This window comes from Coregonus lavaretus, assembly GCF_964263955.1.
Source record: "Coregonus lavaretus genome assembly, chromosome: 8".
NCBI lineage: Eukaryota > Metazoa > Chordata > Actinopteri > Salmoniformes > Salmonidae > Coregonus > Coregonus lavaretus.
Genome location: NC_139995.1, coordinates 12,987,600 through 13,005,728, shown reverse-complemented (window position 1 = coordinate 13,005,728; position 18,129 = coordinate 12,987,600). Strand labels below are relative to the sequence as shown.

Below are 18,129 nucleotides of genomic sequence, written 5' to 3'. Positions count from 1 at the left end.
GTGTCCCAGGTATAAATGTATGTATCTATGATATATATTTGGGAGGGTTTGTGAATTTTAACTTTTGTGGAGATAAGCGTGTGTGTAAGTGGCGGGGGGGGGGGGGGGGGGGGGTGTAGTAGCCTGGCCTGAGACCAGTGAAACAGGATCCATATCTCATACAGTCTCTTAACGCTGGTCCTGGTTTTTATCTTTGCCACACTCCCTTTTTTGAAGAATGCAGAAACGAGGCCTATAAGGAACAGAGAGAATATGAATCGGGGATTTAATATTATTATTATTATTATTTAATGTGAATACATTCCTTGATCAAGATTTTGTAAATGGAGTTATCTAACAAAGATTTAGCAGTCTTAGATTTACTCCTGACCTGCCGGTGATGTCATGATGCTTGTGCACATAGTGTAACCCTTGTACACTTCCCTCTACCCACCGCTGGATGAAAGGGAAAAGGGTTACCTAGTCAGTTGCACAACTGAATGCATTCAACCGAAATGCCATCATCCTCCCCATCCAGAGCAGGTCCTCAAACCTGAGGAGGACAACAGTGAGCACTTTAGTTCATATACCTGTTTGAACTGTGAGACTCAAGAAAATATAGCAACAAAGTGTGGGTGCATGCGTGTGTTTGTGTGTGACTGACTGTTCATCTCACCTGAAGACTTCAGGTTCAAGTGATGTCATATCCTCTGAGAATAGGTACTGAAGGTTTCTGACCAACGCTGAGAGTGGACTGCACATTCTCACAATCGTGTCTGCATCTAGAACATAACGTCAAATCACAACCTTGAAATTGGCCAAAATGAATGTTCCATTATTATCTGTATGGTTTATCTTTCTTCACTGATTTCATAATATCCCTCCCCCATTGTTCCCAATAATCCTACCTCTTATCTAATCCATATGGTGAACCTCAAGTCGGTCCTGGAGCCCCAAACTATAACATACAGCCAATTATGATAGCACATATTCACACAACATAAAATCAAAATCAATGTAGCTAATCAAAGTATCAAACTATTTCTATCCTGTGTTTTCATGATTACCTATGTGCGTTTTCTCTTGTCAGATTCACAGCATCCTTGTTTTTATCCAAAGCAATTGCTCTGAGCTGAGAGAGAGAGAGAGAGAGAGAGAGAGAGAGAGAGAGAGAGAGAGAGAGAGAGAGAGAGAGAGAGAGAGAGAGAGAGAGAGAGAGAAAAAAAAAACTAAGATTTGGGTGTTGTTTGAGTGAAGGGGCTCAGAGATCTCGGAACATAATAGGAAAGTAAAAGAGCAAAATAGAGCTCACCTGTGGAAGGCTGTTCAGCAAACTGAGGGAGATGGCACCAGAGCCACAGCCCACTTCCAGGCATCTAAAATGGGTATCCTCACTTACTCCAGTCCCCTGCTTCACCTGGAGATCTGTAAGCACTAAGCCCACCAGCTCCTGCACAGACAGACGTGCAACCATAGCTTGATACAATGTCATGTCTCTGAACTGCGAATTCTGATGTCACAGAATGAAAGAATGTGTGTGTGTGTTTGTGTACTCTCCCGCACATCAGTTTCAGGCCGGGGGATAAACACAGGAGGTCTCATCTTCAATGTCAGATCTCTGATATCCCACTCTTCAATAACATACTGCACTGGCATTCTGAACACACAGCAAATTTCACATGTTCACGAAATGTAGGCTACATTATGCAATGGAATTCGTAGCCTTCCACAGAGACAGAAAAATAGGTCAAGTGCACCTTTACTGACAGTAACATGTTAAGCCTAACATATGTACCTGGTAAGACGTCTGGTACAGAGCTTCCATGTCTGCTCTGTCTGTACATGTGTCAGGAATTCAGCCAGCCTGTCCTGTCCAAGGCTCTCTAATTGGGAGGAGAGAGGTTGAGAGTGAGATGGAAGGCAACAATTCCCTCTTTGGGACACAGATTTCTCTGGAGAAGCCAATGCATTAACAAGGCATTCTGCCTTATCCCAAGGGTTCTCAGCTATAAGCACTGCTTACCGGTGGGACCATGTGTACTACAACACAGAAACGTCAATAATCATCACTTACGATACGGTTTTCGAAACATATGGAACTTATCTTTCATATCAGCGAGAAATAATATTTCAAATAAAAAATATACACTTCCTGTAGCAGATTTGCACAGATCCATATGGCTGTGTGCCTCCAGCCGACGAACTACACTGCCGCTACACTTCCTCCCCAGTTACGCTTACACACAGGTGTTCGAGCACACTAGATAGCTAATTAGGTGGTCGCCTCTGTCTTCAGTCTGTCTTCTGTAAACAAGCGCTGTAACATGGAGATATGGCCGTGTGGGAACACTAACCCTATAAAGGTGTGTAGTAATTTAACCTTTTGTTTTTTGAAAATTATTTATTGCTGATATGAAAAATACGTTTCATATGTTTCCAAAACCGTAGTTAGGGTCTATGAATGTCTAGGACACAGACTGAGAAGAGTGAAAATGCAAATGATTTGCAAGGTCACATTCATTGGTTCAAAAAAACAAACTCACTGTTTTAGCGCCAAGCAAATGTACAATGATGTACTGGCTGAAGAGACACCTCTCTGCTGGAAATGGCTTGTCCATAACGTGACAGCTTGCTGCACAGCGAGTCTGCTGGCTGTAGGCAAGGCTGGCACGCATTCAGCCACACCAGGAGATGTGCACAGCCCCTGATGAGACGGGGAGAGAGAGCGAGAGAGAGACACTTGGAACACTTCATAAAAGTAACACTTATAATGCAATCAGTGAATATTAACAGGTTACATTATTATTCTTCAATACCCTTAATTCATTCTAGTTATGGTTATAAATAGTGATGGGCCGATTGATACCGGAGCTCCGATACAGTTTTCAAAGCACTACTGATCCGACACAATTTACCGATACTTGTTTCAAAGTAACATTATCACGTAATCAATGACATCCAAAGCTTTGTTTGATCACGTTGCGAGTGCGAGATCCCACTGATTTCGCCGTGGTTCTTTCAAGTTATTTTCAAACGCCTACCTCTTCTGGACTCCTACAATGTACACTGCTCAAAAAAATAAAGGGAACACTTAAACAACACAATGTAACTCCAAGTCAATCACACTTCTGTGAAATCAAACTGTCCACTTAGGAAGCAACACTGATTGACAATACATTTCACATGCTGTTGTGCAAATGGAATAGACAACAGGTGGAAATTATAGGCAATTAGCAAGACACCCCCAATAAAGGACTGGTTTTGCAAGTGGTGACCACAGACCACTTCTCAGTTCCTTTGCTTCCTGGCTGATGTTTTGGTCACTTTTGAATGCTGGCGGTGCTTTCACTCTAGTGGTAGCATGAGACGGAGTCTACAACCCACACAAGTGGCTCAGGTAGTGCAGCTCATCCAGGATGGCACATCAATGCGAGCTGTGGCAAGAAGGTTTGCTGTGTCTGTCAGCGTAGTGTCCAGAGCATGGAGGCGCTACCAGGAGACAGGCCAGTACATCAGGAGACGTGGAGGAGGCCGTAGGAGGGCAACAACCCAGCAGCAGGACTGCTACCTCCGCCTTTGTGCAAGGAGGAGCAGGAGGAGCACTGCCAGAGCCCTGCAAAATGACCTCCAGCAGGCCACAAATGTGCATGTGTCTGCTCAAACGGTCAGAAACAGACTCCATGAGGGTGGTATGAGGGCCCGACGTCCACAGGTGGGGGTTGTGCTTACAGCCCAACACCGTGCAGGACATTTGGCATTTGCCAGAGAACACCAAGATTGGCAAATTCGCCACTGGCGCCCTGTGCTCTTCACAGATGAAAGCAGGTTCACACTGAGCACATGTGACAGACGTGACAGAGTCTGGAGACGCTGTGGAGAACGTTCTGCTGCCTGCAACATCCTCCAGCATGACCGGTTTGGCGGTGGGTCAGTCATGGTGTGGGGTGGCATTTCTTTGGGGGGCCGCACAGCCCTCCATGTGCTCGCCAGAGGTAGCCTGACTGCCATTAGGTACCGAGATGAGATCCTCAGACCTCTTGTGAGACCATATGCTGGTGCAGTTGGCCCTGGGTTCCTCCTAATGCAAGACAATGCTAGACCTCATGTGGCTGGAGTGTGTCAGCAGTTCCTGCAAGAGGAAGGCATTGATGCTATGGACTGGCCCGCCCGTTCCCCAGACCTGAATCCAATTGAGCACATCTGGGACATCATGTCTCGCTCCATCCACCAACGCCACATTGCACCACAGACTGTCCAGGAGTTGGCAGATGCTTTAGTCAAGGTCTGGGAGGAGATCCCTCAGGAGACCATCCGCCACCTCATCAGGAGCATGCCCAGGCGTTGTAGGGAGGTCATACAGGCACATGGAGGCCACACACACTACTGAGCCTCATTTTGACTTGTTTTAAGGACATGACATCAAAGTTGGATCAGCCTGTTGTGTGGTTTTCCACTTTCATTTTGAGGGTGACTCCAAATCCAGACCTTCATGGGTTGATACATTTGATTTCCATTGATAATTTTTGTGTGATTTTGTTGTCAGCACATTCAACTATGTAAAGAAAAAAGTATTTAATAAGATTATTTCATTAATTCAGATCTAGGATGTGTTATTTTAGTGTTCCCTTTATTTTTTTGAGCAGTGTAGTTAGGATTTTATTTTATTTTAGCATCACCTGAATGGTACTTCAGCAGGTAGAGTCGAGGACCATAAAACACTTACATATGACAGGATATGGGGTTGAATCCCAGAGAAGGCATATATTTAGAAAATATTTTATGTGACACCACATTTTCTGCACATTGTTGTTCAAACAATTTGTTTTATTTGGTATAGTATAAGCACCTGTCTTATTAAGCATCCTACATAATGTGGGCCAATTTTTCCTTGAGCTGATGGTTGGAACATAGTTATAAATCATTTGTACACTGCAAATTGACCGCAAGAATCCCAAACAGATATAGTATTTGAAACAAAAAACAGAATAATTTCAAACCTTGATTACATTGGGATACGATCAAACATGTTTACAAACTTTGCCGCATGAGGGCAATGTGCGCAAGTTGGTGGCAGAACAAGGGGGAGTTCTTATAGAATGCCATCAAAAAGGCCTCTATTAACATGTTCCTTGTGAGTGCATTTGACACTACTTTTGGATTATAATTTGATTTTAAGGCTTGTATGAATGTCCTGCTTAATATGTGTGTGTCATCATCGCAAATCAACTGCATTATACTTTTTTTAAAACACTTCAACGTCGACCAGTAAAATGCCTCTTTTAGCTAGTTTTTACTACAGCCTATATCAACGAGCATTAGCATTCTAGCTAACAACTGCTGCATCTAAAATAGTTATTTTGCAAAGATCACAAACAAATATAATCTTAGCGACTGTTCATGCAAGAATCAAACCATCATTGTAAGCATATGAGAACCCAAAAAAGTTATTTTGTTTAGAAGTAATAAAAACGTACATCTAGGCTATGTTTAATGGGAACAGATGGCGATGGCTTTACTGCCGCCAAGCGTCGTGTGCATCTGTGCGTGACTTCAGTGTAGTGTACTGGAAAAGGGTCTATAGCCTGTCTCTCAATTTATGCGTGGTAACACTTTTGAACATATTTCCTAAATTAAAATACTTTGAAGTGATTTCCTGTCCAACAACGAAAATTATAAAATAAATAAATACAAATAATTTGTTTAGAAAACTTGTGAGGCCAAATATATATTTTTTGAAGCCACCTATTGGGGAGCAATGACAAAAGAGCGATTCACAGCAACAAAAAAAGGAGCATTATGTACAGTGCGAACCTGTGATGGTTAGCGCCCACGACTAACTTCTGAGCCATGACATCAACTCCATCGAACACCTTTGGGGTGAATTGGAACGCCGACTACGAGTTGGGCGACCTCACTAATGCTCTTGTGGCTGAATGGAAGCAAGTCCCCACAGCAATGTTCTAACATCTAGACTTCGCAGAATAGTGGAGGCTGTTATAGCAGCAAAGGGGAGACCAACTCCATATTAATGCCCATGATTTCGGAATGAGATGTTCAAGGAGCAGGTGTCCACATGCTTTTGGTCATGTAGTGTACCTTAAGGAATAGACGCTAAAAGTAGTTAGCGTCTATGAATGGGATAGGAAAAAGATAGACTGAGAAGAGTAAACATGCAAATTATTTGCAAGGTCACATTCTTGGGTTCAAAAAATTAACTCACTGTTTTAGCACCAAGCAAATGCGCAACGTCGTACTGGCTGAAAAGTTAGGCTGGGACGTATTCAGCCACACCAGGAGATGTGCACAGCCCCTGATGAGAGAGAGAGAGAGAGAGAGAGAGAGAGAGCTATACTTGAGAGAGAATTAGCTATACTTAAACTCTTTAACATCATCCTTAGCTCTGGCATCTTCCCCAATATTTGGAACCAAGGACTGATCACCCCAATCCACAAAAGTGGAGACAAATTTGACCCCAATAACTACCGTGGGATATGCGTCAACAGCAACCTTGGGAAAATCCTCTGCATTATCATTAACAGCAGACTAGTTCATTTCCTCAGTGAAAACAATGTACTGAGCAAATGTCAAATTGGCTTTTTACCAAATTACCGTACGACAGACCACGTATTCACCCTGCACACCCTAATTGACAAACAAACAAACCAAAACAAAGGCAAAGTCTTCTCATGCTTTGTTGATTTCAAAAAAGCTTTTGACTCAATTTGGCATGAGGGTCTGCTATACAAATTGATGGAAAGTGGGGTTGGGGGAAAAACATACGACATTATAAAATCCATGTACACAAACAACAAGTGTGCGGTTAAAATTGGCAAAAAACACACACATTTCTTTCCACAGGGCCGTGGGGTGAGACAGGGATGCAGTTTAAGCCCCACCCTCTTCAACATATATATCAATGAATTGGCGAGGGCACTAGAACAGTCTGCAGCACCCGGCCTCACCCTACTAGAATCTGAAGTCAAATGTCTTCTGTTTGCTGATGATCTGGTGCTTCTGTCACCAACCAAGGAGGGCCTACAGCAGCACCTAGATCTTCTGCACAGATTCTGTCAGACCTGGGCCCTGACAGTAAATCTCAGTAAGACAAAAATAATGGTGTTCCAAAAAAGGTCCAGTTGCCAGGACCACAAATACAAATTCCATCTAGACACCGTTGCCCTAGAGCACACAAAAAACTATACATACCTCGGCCTAAACATCAGCGCCACAGGTAACTTCCACAAAGCTGTGAACGATCTGAGAGACAAGGCAAGAAGGGCCTTCTATGCCATCAAAAGGAACATAACATTTGACATACCAATTAGGATCTGGCTAAAAATACTTGAATCAGTTATAGAACCCATTGCCCTTTATGGTTCTGAGGTCTGGGGTCCGCTCACCAACCAAGAATTCACAAAATGGGACAAACACCAAATTGAGACTCTGCATGCAGAATTCTGCAAAAACATCCTCCGTGTACAACGTAAAACACCAAATAATGCATGCAGAGCAGAATTAGGCCAATACCCGCTAATTATCAAAATCCAGAAAAGAGCCGTTAAATTCTATAACCACTTAAAAGGAAGCGATTCCCAAACCTTCCATAACAAAGCCATCACCTACAGAGAGATGAACTTGGAGAAGAGTCCCCTAAGTAAGCTTGTCCTGGGGCTCTGTTCACAAACACAAACAGACCCCACACAGCCCCAGGACAACAACAACAACAACAACAACACAATTAGACCCAACCAAATCATGAGAAAACAAAAAGAGAATTACTTGACACATTGGAAAGAACAAACAAATAAACAGAGCAAACTAGAATGCTATTTGGCCCTAAACAGAGAGTACACAGTGGCAGAATACCTGACCACTGTGACTGACCCAAACTTAAGGAAAGCTTTGACTATGTACAGACTCAGTGAGCATAGCCTTGCTATTGAGAAAGGCCGCCGTAGGCAGACCTGGCTCTCAAGAGAAGACAGGCTATGTGCACACTGCCCACAAAATGAGGTGGAAACTGAGCTGCACTTCCTAACCTCCTGCCAAATGTATGACCATATTAGAGACACATATTTCCCTCAGATTACAGCGATCCACAAAGAATTCGAAAAAAACAAACCCAATTTTGATAAACTCCCTTATCTACTGGGTGAAAAACCACAGTGTGCCATCACAGCTGCAAGATTTGTGACCTGTTGCCACAAGAAAAGGGCAACCAGTGAAGAACAAACACCATTGTAAATACAACCCATATTTATGTTTATTTATTTTCCCATTTGTACTTTAACTATTTGCACATTGTTACAACACTGTAAATATACATAATATGACATTTGAAATGTCTTTATTCTTTTGAAACTTCTGAGTGTAATGTTTACTGTTAATATTTATTGTTTATTTCACTTTTGTTTACTATCTACTTCACTTGCTTTGGCAATGTTAACACACGTTTCCCATGCCAATAAAGCCCTTAAATTGAAAATTGAATTGAAATTGAATTGAATTGAGAGAGAGAGAGCGAGAGGGAGAGAGAGAGAGAGAGAGAGAGAGAGAGAGAGAGAGAGAGAGAGAGAGAGAGAGAGAGAGAGAGAGAGAGAGAGAGAGAGAGAGAGAGAGAGAGAGAGAGAGAGAGAGAGAGAGAGAGAGAGAGAGAGAGAGAGAGAGAGAGTACAAACCCAATTTTGATAAACTCCCTTATCTACTGGGTGAAAAACCACAGTGTGCCATCACAGCTGCAATATTTGTGACCTGTTGCCACAAGAAAAGGGCAACCAGTGATGAACAAACACCATTGTAAATACAACCCATATTTATGTTTATTTATTTCCCATTTGTACTTTAACTATTTGCACATTGTTACAACACTGTATATATACATAATATGACATTTGAAATGTCTTTATTCTTTTGAAACTTCTGAGTGTAATGTTTACTGTTAATATTTATTGTTTATTTCACTTTTGTTTACTATCTACTTCACTTGCTTTGGCAATGTTAACACACGTTTCCCATGCCAATAAAGCCCTTAAATTGAAATTGAAATTGAATTGAGAGAGAGAGAGAGAGAGAGAGAGAGAGAGAGAGAGAGAGAGAGAGAGAGAGATGGGAGGGAGAGAGCGAGCGAGAGAGAGACCTGTTGCCAAGAAAAGGGCATCCAGTGAAGAACAAACAACCCATATTTATGTTTATTTATTTTCTCTTTAGTACTTTTAACTATTTGCACATCGTTACAACACTGTATATATCCATAATATGACATTTAAAATGTCTCCATTCCTTTGAAACTTTTGTGAGTGTAATGTTTACTATTTATTTTTGATTGTTTATTTCACTTTATTTCACTTTTGTTTATTATGTATTTCACTTGCTTTGGCAATGTAAACATATGTTTCTCATGCCAATAAAGCTATTTGAATTTAATTGAGTGAGACACTTGAACACTTCATCAAATAAACACTTATAATGCAATCAGTGAATATTAACAGGTTATATTATTATTTTCAATTCCCTTCATTCATTCTAGTTATGGTTATAAATAGTGATGGGCCGATTGATACCGGAGCTCCGACGACTAACCGCTGCGCTTCTTATTGCTGACCAGCAGATGTCACTAATGTATATTGTGTTAAAAGCTCCGAGTAATGAACCAGTTTTCAGCACAATTTGGGGAAAGCCCCAAAGCCCTTACGAAAAAAGATTACAGTCAGAGTGCAGTATAACTGCAGTACAACTGTAGTTAGAGTGCAGTATAACTGCAGGACGCTACAAATACTGCGTCCAAAATAACACTGATTTTTTTTACTGCAGTACTTTTAGAGTGTAACTGCAGTTACAGTGCAGTATAACTGCAGTTCAACTGCAGTAGAACTGCAGTACAGTTATTCTGAAATTACTGTGTCCAAAATACCAGTCGACTTCAGTTACTGCACTTTTATTGCAGTTTCAAAACTGCAATCTTTTTTTGTAAGGGAGGCTTCAGAAAGCCTCGGTTTCCCATCACTAGTTATAAACAACCACCTTTCCCCTGCAATCCACGTGCAACACTTTCTGGGCTAATCTTAATTTACCTTGTGTCTAATAAACCGGTATTTTAGTAGGTCAAAACAGTTATAAACCCCATTCAATAGGCCTATTCTTAATCTTATCCACATGATATTCCACTTGACACAAGATCAACATGTGCAGCAGTTGACATAAGGAAGGTTAAAAATGTAGCTATTGCCTATAATAATTGTGTAGAACCAGATAAATATGGCCTAACTAAGTTTTGACTGTACAAGATAACAACTTTAAAGGTAGAGTCGGCGTCTCGGCAATATGACGTAGATGCAGAATGTAAGCATAGTGGGTCAACTTTCTCAACAACTAAGTGCGTTGAAGCGCAAGGCTCAACTTCTCCACTGTTTTGGTGCCCTGGTTACCACGCAGTGAACAGCATGAAGCAAACCCGTGCACATGCGCAGATACTGCTCAATCATAAAGACTCAATCATGGACACTCTTACTGACAGTTGTGGCTGCTTCGCGTGATGTATTGTTGCCTCTACCTTCTTGCCTTTGTGCAGTGGTCTGTGCCCAGTAATGTTTGTACCATGTTTTGTGCTGCTGCCATGTTGTGTTGCTACCATGTTGTTGTCATGTGGTGTTGCTACCATGTTGTGTTGTCATGTGTTGCTGCCATGCTATGTTGTCTTAGGTCTCTCTTTATGTAGTGTTGTGGTGTCTCTTTTCGTGGTGTGTTTTGTCCTATATTTTTAATCCCAGCCCCCATAGGAGGCCTTTTGCCTTTTGGTAGGCCTTCATTGTAAATAAGAATTTGTTCATAACATTTACATTTACGTCATTTAGCAGATTCTCTTATCCAGAGCGACTTACAGTTAGTGATAGCATACTTTTTTGTTGTTGTTCATACTGGCCCCCCATGGGAATCGAACCCACAACCCTGGCGTTGCAAGTGCCATGCTCTACCAACTGAGCTACACGGGGCAACTTACTTGCCTAGTTAAATAAATAAAATAAAAATATATATACTACATTTGACTGTCTTTCATCCTGCTCATTTCAATGGGGACATTTGAGTGGTAAGGCTAAAGTATTGGTCTCTGCAGGTTTTCGCTCTAACCCCAGTTGTAACTAACCTGGTTCAGTTTATCAACTAGCTAATTATTAGAATCAGGTGTGCTAAGTTAGGGTTGTAGTGAAAATGTACAGTACGGTAGCTCTCCGGGAACAGGGTTGGAGTGAATGTGGGGGGAGGTGCATCTGCGACAGCCGAAAGTCGGACACTAATGTGGTTTTCCAACAGCAAGGCTCAGATCAACATGGCAGTGTTGCCATAGTTTATAAAAGTTTTTCTTAATAATGTCGAAATAAACGTATCTCCAACCCAGAGGAGGCTGGTGGGAGGAGCTATAGGAGGATGGGCTCATTATAAAGGCTGGAATGGAATAAATGGAACGTATCAAACATGGCAACCACATGTTTGACTCCATTCCATTTAAACCCTAACCCTAACCATAACCAGGGGTCAAAGTATATTTTATTTATTCCCAGTACAGGACCTCTTATGTGTGCGTCTACCTTTGAATGTGGCATAAACACAACCAGTCATGATTAAAGAGTATATTGAGTAGAACGTCATTAGATATAGTCTCAAATATGTTATTTTTTTTAAGCGCAACGGGGCTGGCAGGTAGGATTGTGTTTCTCCCTGTCTCTGGCCCGCACTCCAGTTCAGTAGGTGGCGGCAATGCACCATAACGTTGGATGCCAACCGCCGATAAACCCCACTGAAGAAGAAGAACCAGTCATGATGATGCTTTCATCTGATTGTCAAACAATTACTTCAAAAGCATGTAGGCAACCTGTACACATTACTCAGGGACGGCTCAACGACGGGGTAGGGGAATCGTTTTTAAGCCTCATTTAGATATTTTTCTGCTTATTATTTCCGACATTTGGTAGGCTATTTGTTAGTCAACTTGTCTATAATTAGATGCATGCAGCTTCTCTTCTGTCATTACTTGATGCTTATCTAGAATACCAAATAAAGCCTTTCTCACCAGAATGTCATAAATCGATAGAATCATCAACAATCTAGTCGACATCAGTAAAGTTTTCTCTTTAATTTCTGCTTCTCTCACGGAGTGAGGACGTTTAGGGACCAGGGAGATTTCCAAATTACATCAGTGACCGGTTTAAAGGAAATGAAAAGCTGTGAAAACGATCCAACATGTTTCTGATAGTATTTCAGTTCGTGTTAGATGCATATTCTATGTGGTTGAAGATGAAATACTGTCAGCTTTTATGTCTCTGAAAGAAATTGCACGTTTTATGCTACAGAACAGGTCCCTAAATGCACAATCTCAAGATGCTGAAAGAAATAAATAATATTTCTCCACTCCTGTTCCCAAGACAAAATTAACATTTGGTCTATTATTTTACAGCGAGGAATACTTCATTCAGCAGGAGTTAATATTATAATAGGCTACATGTGAGGCCTACAGTCAGTGTCCAGACTTCAGTTACTATTCCGGCATCCATACAGTGCCATTTGGTAAATGCAAAGAGACATCACTTATAAAACACCAAAAAGTGTTATGAATGACATCGGTGATTGTCATTCATTAGGCCTACACAAGTATTTTAACTTGAATTGATGCGTAGCCTACACTGCTGTTCGCACCTGTCTGTCTCGGCCACTCATCTCCGCCTTGGCAAAATGTCAGCGTTATCATTTAACCACACCACATTTTGGAGCGTATTCCAGAAGTTTAAGCATATTCGCTAATTTCTCATGCGACTGACATGCGGTAATGATAAATAGTGTAATAGCCTACAGCTTTAATTATTGTGATAGGCTCATGTTTTACCGGTATGGCGTAGGCCTACCCCCACTATTTATTTTGTTGGTACTCCGTACCAAACCTTTCCGGTTTACGTTCACTCTTGACCATTACCCTTGTTAACATATAGACTAATATGTTATAAATTGTGTTCTTACACTGGTACAGTTATGCCCTATGAGAGATGTACAACTGCGCATGTGCGAAAATAAAGAAAGGGCATTTTCCCGCGTTCTGGTTAAAACACCAACGATGAACATGTGTGTTTATTCCTCCGTTAAGTAAGCCGGTATTCCTGTCCTGAAGATGACAGCACCAACAGGTTATGGGCCCAGGAGGGAACATGGAAGCTGTCGTGGTAAATATATTATGTTATAGCTTGGTCTGACTAAAATCTTGTGCATAACCCATCTTGTGTTGGGGCCTTTGGACTTAATACAATGCACAAAGACTTCTATCTTGTCGGCCTTATCAGCAGGTGGCTATGGACAACACCCACGCCATAGGTCTCTCAAGTTCTCCCAAACTCACGAGTTATTGCTCTGAGGACATACACACACCCCCCCCACACACACACACATACACACACACACACACATCATCATTGTTAAACATACACACATACACACACACACATACACACATACACACACACACACACACACACATACACACACATACACACACACACATACACACACACACACACATACACACACATCATCATTGTTAAGCACACACACACAAAAAACCCCTTCTGTCAGGCTGAACATCTGAAGACAGAGAACCCGACTCAGAGCCAATGCAATGGAGATGACCTCGACCAACTCATCAGGACCAATCGGAAGATCGGAACTACTAGAATCAACCTACTTTATTTTATTGTATAAAATGTCAGCACACAATGTTTTGGGGCGCGCTCTCAGATATCTCCCTACGAGGTTGACGAACGGGTCCGTGCACGCTATTTACAGATATCTTTACCTCTGAATAAACTGCCTTATATTATACAATCATCCACCTTGTCCAAAAGTCTCTACTTGGTCTCCGTTCTCCAGTAAACTTGTGATCATCAACAAACTTGGTAGCAGAGGATGGTTTTCTAACTCTGAATTCGGTCCATAAAAGTTGATAGAGACAGGAGACAAGTAAGAGACGGATCTGAAAGGACGGGTGACCTGTCCGCAGGAGCAGCCGGGAATCCAGCTCGCCTCAGGAAACTGATCTAGACGGCCGTCAATACAAAGGTAAGCAGAACCTGTTAAAACAAAATCTGCATATTGTATTGTAGGATAAACCCAAATTTTGATCAGTAGTACTGGGCGTGAGTATGGATTACTGTTAAATTTATAACATATCTATTATGACTCAAAAGGCATATATGTAAAGATATCTGAATTTTTTAGGTTCTTACTGTTGAAATGTGACTCTCTAGGGGAGGAGTCTAGTTACAGGTTGTGGTTCACGAGAGACGGACCCTTTTATTTTTTGCTGTTGATATCTGAAATCTTAGGTTTTTACTGTTGAAATGTGACTCTAAGAGAAGAAGTCTAGTTACAGTGGTTTTTTTCCTGTTGAAATGTGGCTTTCTAGTGAGGAGCCTATTACAGAGGTTTTGGTCCACAAGCGATGGACTCTTTTATTTGATCCACAAGAGAAGGATCTGGTGACTTGATAAAAAGATTCAGATAGTCGGGTTGAGTTAATTCCGTGAGAATCCAAGTCCAGAAAAGGTTCTCCCGACTAGACGCCAGTTGAATGGTTTAAACGACTGGGAGTCTCCTTGAGGAGAATCAAAAAAAATAAAAATAAAAATACAAGTTCAGATAGTCGGGCAATTTGGTTGACGTGGCACTCAACTATATGTACTGTGAGGAACTTAAACTGAATTCGTGTGTTGATGCTGATATGTAATGAAAATGTAATTGTTGAAATGATAACCTGAATGTTGTGTAAGATTGGCCGTTTCATGAGACTAACTAGTTGATAACTTTTAAGAGGACCACGGAGTCCTATTTTGCTTGTTATGTAGCCGCTGCGCTAAAAGCTGACTTGAACTTTTTCCCTCTTGTGGAAGTTGGTATTTCCTTAGTTCCTAAAATTAGATTGGTAATTATTTTGGAAGCGCTCGAGTTTGTTAATATATTGTTCCAAAAGGGCGATTCTGATACCTTTTGGGAAAATATATAATAACCCGAATAACTGAAAAACAATAATAACTTTTGCTAAATAATTCCCAAAATTAAATTGGTAATTATTTTAGGAGCGCTCGAGTTTGCTAATATATTCTTCCAAAAGGGCGATTCTGATACCTTTTGGGAAAATATATAATAACTCGAATACCTGAAAAACAATAATAACTTTTGCTAAATAATTTCCAAAATTAAATTGGTAATTATTTTAGGAGCGCTCGAGTTTCTAATATATTCTTCCAAAAGGGCGATTCTGATACCTTTTGGGAAAATATATAATAACTCGAATACCTGAAAAACAATAATAACTTTTGCTAAATAAATCCCTAGAATTAGATTGATAATTATTTTAGGAGCGCTTGGGTTTGTTAAATGTATTGTTCCAAAAGGGCGATTCTGATACCTTTTGGGAAGATATATAATAACTCGAATAACTGAAAAACAATAGTACCTTTTGCAAAATAATTCCTAATAATAAATTATTGAAAAAATTCTTTGTGTACGAGGGTGGGACATCAGAGATAAATCTCAGTCAGCGCCAAGAATACATTGCTGGATTCGGCCAGTGACGGGCTAAGAGCACCAAGATAGTCTAATAAACTGTATAACCATGGCAACCACTACCGTCCCAAAACTCAAGTTTAATGAATATCTAGATCAAAAAATACAGGATAGAGCGGGAGGGAAAGAACAGTATAAGACAGTGAAGAAAGTGTGGGAGGGAGTGAAACTCAAATGGACACATGCAGGTTACTTTAGCGGGGGTGCCCCGTCTAAAGGGCAACTCACCTCTATGGAGAAAGAGCTAGGGGAGGCAGTGAGGGAAGGAACAGAAAGTGAATTGGTAAGGAATAAGTCTCACTTATTCAAGAAGGAAGGGACTAAACACAGAGAGAGAGCAGAGGCTGAGCTAAGGATAGGTACGTGGGCAATTGAGGAAACACGACGAGCACACCCATACAAGAAACCAGACATGATGGGTGTGGTGATTGAACCCACAACTGAGACAACACCAATAGTGGGGACACAGTCCATGAGTGACATACCAGCGCCCTCAGCACCACTGTATCCGACCCTGCCACAGGAAGCGAAGAGCACACCACCCGCATACACACACACTCCTCCAACTAACCCTTATAACCCATTCCTAAGTCCTGCAGTGGTACAAGCGCCTGTGTTCGTGGTGCAAGGAGGACACCTAGAGGGGAACATGGCACTAAGCGTAGGGCAAGGAGTACTTCACTGTGTGGAAGTCCGAGCCAACAGCGAGCCACAAGGACGAGAGGAGCCACACCCGGCCAGCGGAACCCAACCCAGACCCAGTCCCACAAGAGGGGGTTCCAACCCAGAGTCCCTGGTAATGATGACTCAAAACCAACCGTCAGATCTATACAGGAAAGGGGGAGCATCTGGCCTAAGACAAGCAGCTGCACCCAATCAGCCTAAACCCAGACTCTCAGAATGGTTTGTCGTAAGAGAAAGGGGAAGTACCCAATCCATGACAGAAGGGGGTGCAGGGGACAATGAGCTTTGGGGGTCGATAGGGTCTGGCTCATTAAGAAGCTCACGGGGGGTCTCAATCGGGGACCCACCAAGTGAGGATGATGAAGGAGAACAAAGGAAGGAAGAAAAAACCTATGAGGCTGAGTGGGATGCGTGTCAGGGACAGGCGTCACATAACACCACCATAATAGAAGAAGCAGAGAAGGGGAAGACCTGGGCCTTGAAAGGGGTGATGGTGGGGGAAGTTGTTGACTTGCATGAACCCATCAGAAAATCTGCCAGACTCAGGGAAAGGGGATTGAACTCCCAAATGCCACTTAGACCAACAGCAGACCAACAACATGAAGAATACCAACCCTGGAAGATGACTGACCTGACCGCCCTGATGGATCAGATGCCCAGCCTCCATGGTGGAGCGTCTGCTTGGCTGTTGCAACTTCAAACCCTTACATCTGGGTTTAGGCTTGCTCTGGCAGACATGAAGGCACTCTTGGCCAGGGCCACAGATCACACCACCATGACGGTACTGACAAGAGAGGCAGTTCTGGAAAAGAGCGGAGGTGTGACGCCACCGGAAGTCTATAGAACTGTGTTGTGGGAAGTTCTGAGGAGGGCATATCCTACAGAACGAAACCATGCAACACTGACCTCTTTTACCATCGGCCCTGGGGAACAGCCAGCTGCCTACCTGGACAGGGCCAAAACCACTTGGAGAACGGTCCATGACGAACCATATGATCACTCCGACACCACGTGCAGCATGTGGAAAGAGATGGTGGTGAGCGGGACCCCAAGTGACGTTCGAACCAAACTAAGGGGAACTGTGGGATTAATGGCACTCCCTAGGGCGCAGTTTAACTCCCATGTCCATCATCACATCACCCAATACAATAAAGACAAGGGAGGGGCGGAAACACATGTCCAATCCCTGCAGGTGCAGCTGCTCAAGCTACAACTGAAAGAGGCACAGAAGGGAGATAAGCCAAAGAAACAGATGGTGGCTGAAGACCAACCTGACATTTCTCAAATAATTGAAAAAACTGTCTCACAAATGATACAAACACAACAGCCGCCTCCAACAACACTCCCAACGATCGCAATGGTGCCTCAGCCATACTATCAAGCACCAACTCCACCATATCAGCCACCGGTGGCACCATACCAGACTCAATGGGGACAGCCAAGGCCACAAGGTAATAGGGGGGCCTGTTACAATTGTCATCAATATGGCCACTCTGTCAGATGGTGTCCATTACCACCTAGTCCGCAACAGCAACACTGGCTGGCAAACAGGGGTAGAGGTTATGCCTTCAGATCAAGAGGAGGCCCAAGACCGATGTACCAGCCACATGCTGCCCTACCAGCATATAACCACCCACAACAAGACCCAAACCAACAGCCTAACCAGCAGCCAGCTCCTACCTTCCAGGGCATGTCAGACGAATATCCTCCCTGGCCCTGAAGCTGCCCACCACCACAGAACGGGAATGGGGGTCAGCATTTTCCACTTCATACTGAACCAACTGTCATGTGTGAAGTGGAGGGAGTTACCCACCAATTTTTGGTAGATACAGGATGTACGTACTCTGCCATAAGATCTCGTCAACC

The 18,129-nt window shown here is 42.5% G+C and overlaps 1 pseudogene across 1 annotated transcript; it reads right to left on the bottom strand.

The window, feature by feature from the left end:
* Window positions 1–168: 168 nt before the first annotated feature.
* Window positions 169–17,181, bottom strand: LOC311133432 (MTRF1L release factor glutamine methyltransferase-like; annotated as a pseudogene). Its single transcript has 13 exons — window positions 17,170–17,181; window positions 16,895–17,047; window positions 10,050–10,142; window positions 2,519–2,683; window positions 1,775–1,862; window positions 1,543–1,636; window positions 1,292–1,429; window positions 1,047–1,111; window positions 888–937; window positions 656–761; window positions 499–532; window positions 371–435; window positions 169–232 (listed from the first exon to the last, which is right to left on the bottom strand). The product of its transcript is annotated as an MTRF1L release factor glutamine methyltransferase-like (transcript).
* Window positions 17,182–18,129: the final 948 nt, after the last annotated feature.